We start from the raw sequence: 10793 nt of genomic DNA, 5'->3' as shown, positions 1-10793 counted from the left end.
ACAGTATGATTTTTATAGAAATTGACAAATGTCCCCAAATTCATTTTGAAATTTAAACGTCCCCAACAACCCAGACAATCTTCTAGAAGAACTTTATATTACTTTGCCAGATTTCAAGAATTATTATAAAATAATAGTCATTAAGACAGTGTGGTATTGGCATGCTGCTGCTGCTGCTGCTAAGTTGCTTCAGTCGTGTCTGACTCTGTGCAACCCCATAGATGGCAGCCCACCAGGCTCTCCCATCCCTGGGATTACATAGTAATTGACAAATTAATAACTGTAACAAAAATTGACTCATATATATATACACATATATATATATATATATAGAAATATATGTGGAAAATTGAAAAGAAAATACTAGATCAATTGAATATTTTATATGGTGTGACCTATCTCACACTATACAGAAGTTTGGTTTGAGATGTTTCATACTATTGGTGATTAGTGAAACAATAAACCTTTTAGAAGAAAGCCTAGGAGAGTATATTCATGATCTTAGGATGGGCAAAGATATTTTTGAACAGGAAACAAAAAGTATAAGTACTACTATACTACTGCAAAAAATTTCTGTTCATAAAAAGATATATTTAAGAAAAGTAAAAGAGAGAGGTGGCCAGGATGGAAGAGTAGGGAGACTAAAACACCTCTCATGGACACATCAAAATTACACCTAGTTACAGAGCAACTATCAGTGAGAACACTCTGAAGGCTAGCTGAAAAAATTTCCACAATTAAAGATATAAAGATGGAACCATAATGAGATGGGAAGGAAGGATGGGGTGTGGTGTAGTCAGGACCCACACCCCTAGGTCAGAAACCCACAAATGGGAGGACTATCACAATTGTAGAGGTCCCCTTCAAGCAGCAAAAGGGTCCAAGCCCCGTGTCATGTTCCCTAGCCTAGAGGTCCTACACTTGGAAGATGAGCATGCCTAAATGTCTGGCCTTGAAAACCAGTGAATCTTACACTCAGGAGATCCAGAAGATGGTAGGAGGCAGAGATTCTATGCTTAAAGGGTATGCACAAAAGCTCATAGGCTCTGAGTTCCAGTGCAGAGGTTGTAGTTTTAAGGAAGACTGAGTCAGACCCACTTGCTGATCTTGAAGAACCTCTTGGAGAGGAAGGGGGAAACTCAGACTCCCCCTCGGGACAGAGACACTGGCTGCAGCATTTTGGGAGCTGATTCTAATGCAATAACACTGAGATTAGCAAGCACCATTTTTGAATCCTCATTTGAGTCTGCTAATACCTACTGGAGACCAGCCCCACCCACCAACAGGCTGGCATCAGTCCTGCATTCTCCCCAGGCTGTGCAGCCTACCATGTGGGAAGCCTTCCTCACCATCCAGCAGGTCCACTGCTACCACATGATACATGGCCTCCCAGCCAGCCTGACTAGAGGTCAGCAATGCATGGCCACATCATTGGCCCCATCACAAGAGGAGGGTGCTTGTAGCCCATGTGGGGATACACCTAGAACATATAGATCTGGTGACCAGAAGGGAGCAGCCAGCTGTGCCCATAGGATGTTTTCTCCATTAGGCTACTTCTCCAAAATTGGGAAACTTAGCTGACCTAACACATAAACACAGAGAATTGGGCAAAATGAGGAGACAGATGAATATGTTCCAACTTATAGAACAAGACACAACCTCAGAAAAGAACTAAGTGAAGTGAAGATAAGCACTCTATCTGATAAACAGCTCATGGTAGTTATCATAAAGATGCTTACCAAACTCAGGAGAAGAATGGATAAAGAGAATTTCAACAAAGAGTTAGAAAATACAAAGGAGAACCAAACAGAACTGAAGAACACAGTAACTGGAATAAAAAATGCACTGCAAGGAATCAACAGCAGATTAGATGACCGAGAGGAATGGAGGAGAGACCGAGTAGTGGACATCATCCAAACTGAATAGAAAAAAGAATTTTAAAATATTAGGATAATTTAAGAAACCTCTGTAGCAATATTAAGTACTCATGCTGCTGCTGCTGCTGCTGCTGCTAAGTCACTTCAGTTGTGTCCGACTCTGTGCAACCCCATAGACGGCAGCCCACTAGGCTCCCCCGTCCCTGGGATTCTCCAGGCAAGAACACTGGAGCGGGTTGCCATTTCCTTCTCCAATGCGTGACAGTGAAAAGTGAAAGTCAAGTCACTCAGTGGTGTCCGACTCTTTGCGACCCCATGGACTGCAGCCTACCAGGCTCCTCCGTCCATGGGATTTTCCAGGCAAGAGTACTGGAGTCGGGTGCCATCGCCTTCTCCAATTAAGCACTCATAGGAGTCCCTGAAAGAGAAGAGAGAGAAAAAATTATAATTTGAAGAAATAATAGCTGCTTATTTAAGTTATATGCAGAGTACATCATGCAAAATGTGGGTCTGGATGAAGCACAAGCTGGAATCAAGATTGCTGGGAGAAATATCACAACCTCAGATATGCAGATGATAACACATTATCAGCAGAAAGCGAAGAGGAACTAAAGAGCCTCTTGATAAAAGTAAAAGAAGAGAGTGAAAAAGCTGGCTTAAAATCCAGCATTCAGAAACTAAGATCATGGCATCTGGTCCTATCACTTCATGCAAATTGATGGGGGAAAAGTAGAAACAGATTTCATTTTCTTGGGCTGCAAAATCATTGCAGATGGTGAATGCAGCCACAAAATTAAGATACTTGCTCCTTGGAAGAAAAACTATGACAAACCTAGACAGCATATTATAAAGCAGAGACATCACTTTGCTGACAAAGGTCCAAAGGGTCAAAACTGTGGTTTCTCCAGTAGTCGTGTACTGGCTATGAGAGTTGGACCATAAAGAAGGCTGAGTGCCAAAGAATTGATGCTTTTGAATCGTGGTGCTGGAGAAGACTCTTGAGAGTCCCTTGGACAAGAAGGAGATTGAAACCAGTCACTCCTAAAGAAGATCAACCCTGAATATTCATTGAAAGAACTGATGCTGAAGCTGAAGTTCCAATACTTTGGCCACCTGATGTGAAGAGCTGACTCACTGAAAAAGACCCTGATGCTAGGAAAGATTGAGGGCAAGAGGAGAAGGGGACGACAGAGGATGAGATGTTTGGATGGCATCGCCAACTCAATGGACATGAGTTTGAGCAAGCCCAGGGAAATAGTGAAGGACAGGGAAGCCTTGCATGCTTCAGTTTATGGGGTCACATAGAGTCAGACGTGACTTAGCAACTGAACAACAACAACAATATCTGAAAACTTCCCTAACCTGGGAAAGGAAAGAGATATTCAAGTCTAGGAAGCACAGAGAAGCCCAACCAAGATGAACTCAAAGAAGTCCACACCAACACATATCAAAATCAAAATGGTAAAAGTTAAAGATAGAGAATCTTAAAAGCAGCTAGAGAAAAGTAACTAGTAACATACAAGGGAACTCCCATAATGTTGTCAGCTGACTTTCTAGCAGAAACTTTGCAGGCCAGAAGTGGCAAAATATATACAAAGTAATGAAACAAACAAACAACCTACAACTAAGAACACACTATATAGCAAAGTTATCATTCAACTTTGAAGGAGGGATAGTTTTACAGAGGAGCAAAAACTAAAACAGTTCAGCACCACTAGACTGGCTTTATAAGAAACAATAAAGGGACTTCTTTAAGAAAAGAAAATGCCAAAGTAGGAGTATGAAAATTATAAAAAGGAAAAGCCTCACTGGCAAAGGCAAAAGAACAGTAAAGGTAGTACAAGAGACACTTTTGGGAAGTTTAAAAGATAAAAGTATTAAAATCATCTATAAGTAGATTACAGATATACAAAATGAAAAGATGATGACAAAACATTAAACATGGTGGGAGAATTAAACATTAAACCTGGTGGGAGAATAAAAATGTAGCGAGGTTACAATGCATTTGAACTTAAGAGATCATTGATCTAAAATAATCACATATATAAATAGGCTGTTGTACATGAAACTAGGGTACCACAATCCCATACAGTCCTGTACTAGATAGACACACAAAAAAGAGAAAGGAATCCATCATAGAAATAAATATAGCCATCAACACACAAGAGAAGAGAGCAAAAGAATAAGGAACAAAAAAGAGCTACGAAAACAAGAAACAATTACCAAAATGGCAGTAAGAACATATTTACCAATAATTACTTTAAATGGAAATGGAATACTTTCTTCAATCAAAAGGCATGGAGTGCTTGAGATTATTGATTTAACGGAGCATTCCCTGGTGGTTCAGTGGTAAAGAATCCACCTGCAATGCAGGAGACACAGGTTGGATCCCTGGATGAGGAATATCCCCTGGAAAAGGAAATGGGAACCCATTCCAGTATTCTTGCTTGGGAAATCCCCATGAACAGGGGAGCCTGGTGGGCTGTAGTCCATGGGGTTGCAAAAAGAGTCAGACATGACTTAGTGACTAAACAACAGCAATTGTTCCATATATATGTTCCATATTTATATATGAATCTATTTCCCTTTGTTATTAAAAGTGGTGAATAATTTTTCCAATGGGATGTTTATCCTTTTGATATGAGTTTCTGTTTCCTTTGTGGTACAAAGGTTTTAAGTTTTGTGCATTAAATTCCATCAATCATGTAAAAAAACAGAGTGGTTTAATGGATTAAAAAAAACAAGACCCATGTATATGCTGCCTATAAGACACTCATTTTGGATATAAAGACACACCGAGACTAAAAGTGAGAGTGTGAAAAGAGGTATTCCATGCAAATGGAAATGAGAAGCAAACCAGGGTAGCAAATGGAAATGAAAAGCAAACTCACATCAGATAAAATGGACTTTAAGATAAAGACTATTGTAAGAGACAAAGAAGAATATTGTGTAATGATAAAGGGATTAATCTAAAAAGAGGTATAAAATTTGTAAACATAGGACCAACTAAATGCATAAAACAAATAGGAGAGAAATTGACAGTAATACAAGAATAGTACGGGAGTTCTAACACCCCATTTACATCATTAGACAGATCATCTGGATAGAAAATCAATAAGGAAATGGTGGCCTTAGATTACATATTATACCCTATGAACTTAATAGACATACATGTATATATATAACATTCCATCCAAAAGCAGCATAATAAACATTTTTTCAAGTGCATGTGGAACATTGTTTAAGACAGATAACGTGCTATGCCACAAACAAACCTCAGTATTTTAAGAAAACTGAAATCATATCAAGTGTATTTTCTGACCACAACACTAGAGTGGGGTTGTGAGTCAATTCTGCCCCTCATGGCTGAGCTCTTTTCTCAGTCATAGCAGCCCCTGCTCCAGTGAGGAACTGTGACATAAAGTAAGGAATGTTTGGAGCATTTGCTTGACTCAGGCAGAGGGGCATTCAGGCAATCATGGGAAACTGGGCAGCCACTCTAGCAGTCTGCAAGCCACTGTCTCAACCCTGCTTCAGGGTTATGCCAGCACCTTACAAATGGAGACTCCTTACAAATGGAGTCCAGGCTTCCCAGGACCTTCCAGTTAGTCCCACCAGCCCTCCAGCCAGCCAAGGGGACTCATCTTCCCTGTGTCAGGCTCCAGGATGGGAGTGTCCAATACGTTCCAACAACTTCCTCCTCAATGTGGGTTTCAGCCTGTGTAGTCTCCCCTTTCCTGAGTCCCCTCATAGGGGAACACATATCAACTCGATGGCTTCTCTTCTCTTCCTACCTGATTCTCTGCAGATCTTTCTTATAGCCTTGGTTGTACAAGTCTTCCTGCCAGTTTCAGTTAGTTTTCAGTGAAAACTGGTCCACATGTAGATGTATTTTTGATGTGTTTGTGGAGGGTAGTGAGCTCCATGTCCTGCTGCTTCACCATCTTGGTTATTTTCCTCTGAACTTTTGCCCTTACCTTTATCTTATGTGAAAACTGGAAGAATGCTTTTTTGCTGATGCAGATGTTTAATGGCCCATGAGGAATAATGATCATGTGACTCCCCAAGGGGAGGGAAAAAACCCCTGGTTCCCATAGGTGTGTGTATTTGCTTCTCCCTTAGTAGTCAGAATCTATTTTTAGCTTTGGTCCCTTTAAGTCACCTTATACCCATTTGGGTTGTCTAGTGTAGCTGTGAATAGCTCTGGATTGTTGTCTGCCCAATACTTCCTTTGTGTAAGTTACCCACAATAAACTTCATAACTGCAGTTTATGGAATTGACTGCTTCATTTTATGGTCTCAAAGTTCCTTTTCAGTTCAGTGGATATTATTCAGTACCCCTTACTTCAAACACCATTAAACCACAATGATTTTCTACTTCACATGCATTTGATTCACTAAAATTTAAAAAGACTAAAAAAGAGTAACATCAAAATATTGCAAGAATGTGAAGCAGCTGAAACCCTCATATACAGGTGCTGAGCATGCAAAATTTTACAACCACTTTGGAAAACAGTTTGCCAGTTTCTAATAAAACTAAATATATAGGTATGCTATTACCCAGCAATTCTATCCAAGTAACATACAAGGAAAGTGAGTACATATGTCTACATAAAAGATTTTTATAATAATATTCATAGCTTTATACCAGCCACAAACTAGAATAATTCAAATACTTATTAAAAGAATGGTAAAGAATGGACAAATCATGAAATATTCATTAAATGCAGTAATACAAGGTCAGATTTCAAATAAATGACAGATTCTTTTTGTACTTTATCATAGCGATTTGTTTGAGTGGAATAGTGTGTCAAATAAGAAATGTTTGATTCTCACTGGAAATTTCCACTGCAATTTGTGTTGATCTGTACCAACTCTTTTTGTAAAGATGAATTATTATGACAAAAATACAAAATTATTCTGACATTTTTCCTGTCAGTGTGCTGATTTAAATGTACTGGCTTTAGATTGCATGCTTTCTCTAAGTGATTTTGTGCTGTAACCGTAGACATTACACAACTTCCTATTCTCGTCCAAAGATGAGAAGCTCTCCTTTGAGAGGCTAAATGACTTCACAGACAGAGCTCTAAGCTTATGCATTTTCACATTCCTCCTTTCATGTTAGTAAAATGAAATTAGCATTGATTTGGGGTCTTGGTGAGCCCATACCTCACACTGAGGTGAGACAGATGCACAACTAGTGAACTGATATAACCGAGAGGTAGAGTATATAAACTATCAAACCAGATTTTAAGTAATTTTTCTCTTTGATATTGATACTGCAATTAGAATATAATGTTATAGACTACAAAATAGCTAGCATAAATACCCAAGAAATATGTGCAATCATGCTCATTATAATACTAGTATATATAATTTGGAATCAGCTTGAATAACTCCTTTGTAACTCTTATTAAAGGAGAATGGTTAAAAAATTACAGTTGATCTGAATTATGAATACCATGCCAGGATAAAAAAGAATAAGCTGGATTTTGTGTGTATGGATGAAAAGATCCCTAAAGTGTACAATTAAATGATGAAAACAAGCTGGATCATAAATATGGGTCCCATATATGTATAGAAAGTGCCTCTGAGCATACCTGCTAAATCATTATATCTAGGTTAGAGAGTATAGTATTTAATCATATGGCAGGAGATTGTTTCATAATTTCATGATGAAACACTAATGAAAAGCAAGTTTGTCTTGCTTTTACTCATTTGACTATCCTGATTCTCAACTTGCTTGTATTTACAAACTGTAGCACATACACTTGGGAAGATGATCACGAGAGATAAATGCAGTTATTTCTCAGCCTCTGTGGTAAACCCCAGAGAGTTTATCCACGTTATACTTGGCCTGTGGGAAAATCCTGGCTTCCTAAGCAGGGAACTAATTCTTCTCCTTCCCTGTTCCCCTGGAACTCTCATCAGAATAGCAGTATTTGTCATTAAATAGTTCAAAGTGATTGCTTCAACTCAGAATTTCCAAAGATGGTACATAAAAAAAGTACATAATAAAGTCCCCTGTTGCTCTAAAGAGAGTTCTTTTTAGTTAATGAGTCCAAAGCCAAACTTTTGAGCTACTCGAGGGAGTGCCTAGAATTATCTAGCTTCCTCTCACTCTCCATTTAACTCTCCAACTCCTTGGCTGTCTAAATCCGCCTGCTTTCCTCTAATGGGTTATACTTCATTTGGATAATGTTAACAGCAAAATATATTAGTTATAGAGGAAATTGAGTGGACAGATGATTGTGTGATCAGGATTAAGAAAGATGAAAGAAGTTGCTCAAAAATTTGAATGTTTCAAGATGATTCTCAAGCAGAATTTGGAAAAAAGTTCTGAAGATTTATCTACAGGTCTTTTGGAGCCTGGGTAAACATACTTCTTTTTTCTTATCCAACTATCTAGATTGAAGACTACTTCTTCACAGAGTTGAGAAGTTGTGATACATCCTCTCCTAATGGGAATCACCTGAACTAGGATATGTTACTTATTGTTAATAATTCTGAGGTCCAGAATACAAGTCAAGAACATAATACCATTCTCCTTAAGTTCTCTGATGTTTTTGTTGCTTATGACCAACTCCCTGACCTACTACTTTCTACTCCTTCCCCTCTATCCTTCCCTCTATTTATGGCTTTCTAAGATACTTATTTTATGTCTGATTCCTCTCATCTAAACTCTATTTTTTTTTTTACAGTCCCTGTAATGCTGCCTCCTCCAGGATGACTAGCTTATAATCTGTTACTTAAGACCTTATAGTCAGCTTCTCAGATGTGTCTTTTTTCTTCTCCTTTGGAATACTGAGCATTTAGAATAAATTGAAAACTGAATTTGTTAAAGTTCTTGCTATATGTAAATTATCAAATCAAATTTCTACAACACTACAAAGTGAATATTATTCTATCCATATGCATATGGGTAACTTAAAATTAAAAAATGAAATATTTTCTCAAAGCTCACTTATGTAGAAAATAGCAGGGTAAGATAGGGCCTTACATATGTGTGCCTCTAAGGAGGCATGTCATGCCTGTGCAGCTTCTCCCTTCCTTTGGGCATAGAGCCTGTATTTTTCAAGTCCTGAGGTCACTGAGATTACCATGTGAGCAGGTTAGGACACCAAGCACATAGCTCTAATATTTTTAGATTAAATTTTCCTCTCTACCCTAAACTCTAGAGAGTTACATTTTTTGGCAATTAAAAAATAAATCACAGACTTTATATCAGATGTTATAGATTTATTCTATGTGATTTTATGAGTTGTCAGTATTTCCTTAAAAGCTAACACTATAAAAATATCTTTAAGAAATGCATACATTGCAACAAGAAACATATTTGATGGGTTTTGTTTTATAAGTGAAAAATCTTGCCACTCTGTATTCATATACAGCACCACAGTCTGGATACTCATTACACCTAAATATTAAAGCAATTGGCCCAGATACTTGGCTGACATAAGCAGGGTAAATAACTGGTTGGATTTTCCCCTAACCAGTTTATATCACATTACTGTAATGTTAGATCTCCGTTGTTTCAGTTGTAGGGATATCTAGTGTAATTCCTCAGTTGCTTTTCTATTTTGGTCACTTTACCTAATGTGAATTTTATATATGTTGGAAAAGTATATATTGTTTACTCTTGTTTCTTACAGAAGTGAGAACTCAAAATTTTCACTTAACAAAAACAAAAAGAGAAGCACAAAACAGTTGTTTTAATTATGTTTGTGAATCCATAATTTATTTGTAATGTGTTTGGTAGGTATAGAGGGATTGTGTTTTTAACCAAGAACAATGTTTTAATCTCAGATTTACACTGCAAATAGAATGGCCTGGTAACCAAGGGAAACACACTGTAACAGTTTTCTATACATTATTGTATCTGACGAAATATTATTCGGATTTAAGCTTGATCTTCCATTGTAGAAAAGTCTGTTTAAGTAAAACTTAGCCACTAAGTGTGTGGGGACTTTTATTCAGGAATTCTATGAAATATTATTTAGTTTTAAGTGTGATCTTCCATCGTAGAAAAATCTGTTTAAGTAAAACTTAGCTGTTAAATTTGTGGGGGCTTTTATTCAAGAATTTAAAAAGCATTTGTAATTTTGAAAATGTTTGGCATTTAGGAAAGTTGAAAGAGTAATATGATAATATAACTTTCATCTGGATCCACAAATTGTTAGCATATTGCAGCTTACTACATGTACTTTATCTGTCATCTTATCTCTATGTATGTATGTATATAATTTGTTCTGCTGAATCATTTGAAAGTAAGTTGTGACACCATAACACTTCACTTCTGAATACTTAAGCTTCCATCTCCTAAGAATAAGAATGTTCTCCTACATAACTGCAATCCCATTGACATATCTGAGATGATTAACAATAATTCAATAACATCTAACATTGGATTTCTGTTTTAATGGATGAGATTAGTAGCCTTTTGAAACGTAATCATACTTCCTTGTCCTCTAGGATAGTGTTTCAGCTTTAAAGAACTGTGATAGCATAGATCTTTCTGTATTACTTTATGGGCAGCCTCACAGTGTGGTCCATACCTCTCAGACAGATATGACTCTTATAGGGTACTGCGGGTATGAGGTAGTAAGCTTGGTCATCTGTTGCTCTTCCTGTTGAGCTAGAGCTGGAAACTCTACAAGATAATCTCAGTTTCTGTGTGATGTACACAGCTCATTTTCACTCATGTGGAGTACTGTTCAAAATCTTGTCAATTGATGGCACAGTGGAAATCATGATTTGTATATAAATCCTAGGTAATTTTATTATAGTCTAGTTTATGTAGTAATACTATGGATTTCCAGGTTTGTTTAATAACAATTTGAAGAATAAAACCTAACAAAACACTTCCTTTATCTACCACAGAACATATGAGGTATCTAATTGACAAAGGAGTAGGAC

The sequence above is a fragment of the Bos indicus x Bos taurus genome, chromosome 5 (assembly GCF_003369695.1).
Source record: "Bos indicus x Bos taurus breed Angus x Brahman F1 hybrid chromosome 5, Bos_hybrid_MaternalHap_v2.0, whole genome shotgun sequence".
Classification (NCBI taxonomy): Eukaryota; Metazoa; Chordata; class Mammalia; order Artiodactyla; family Bovidae; genus Bos; species Bos indicus x Bos taurus.
This window is presented reverse-complemented; position numbering follows the sequence as displayed.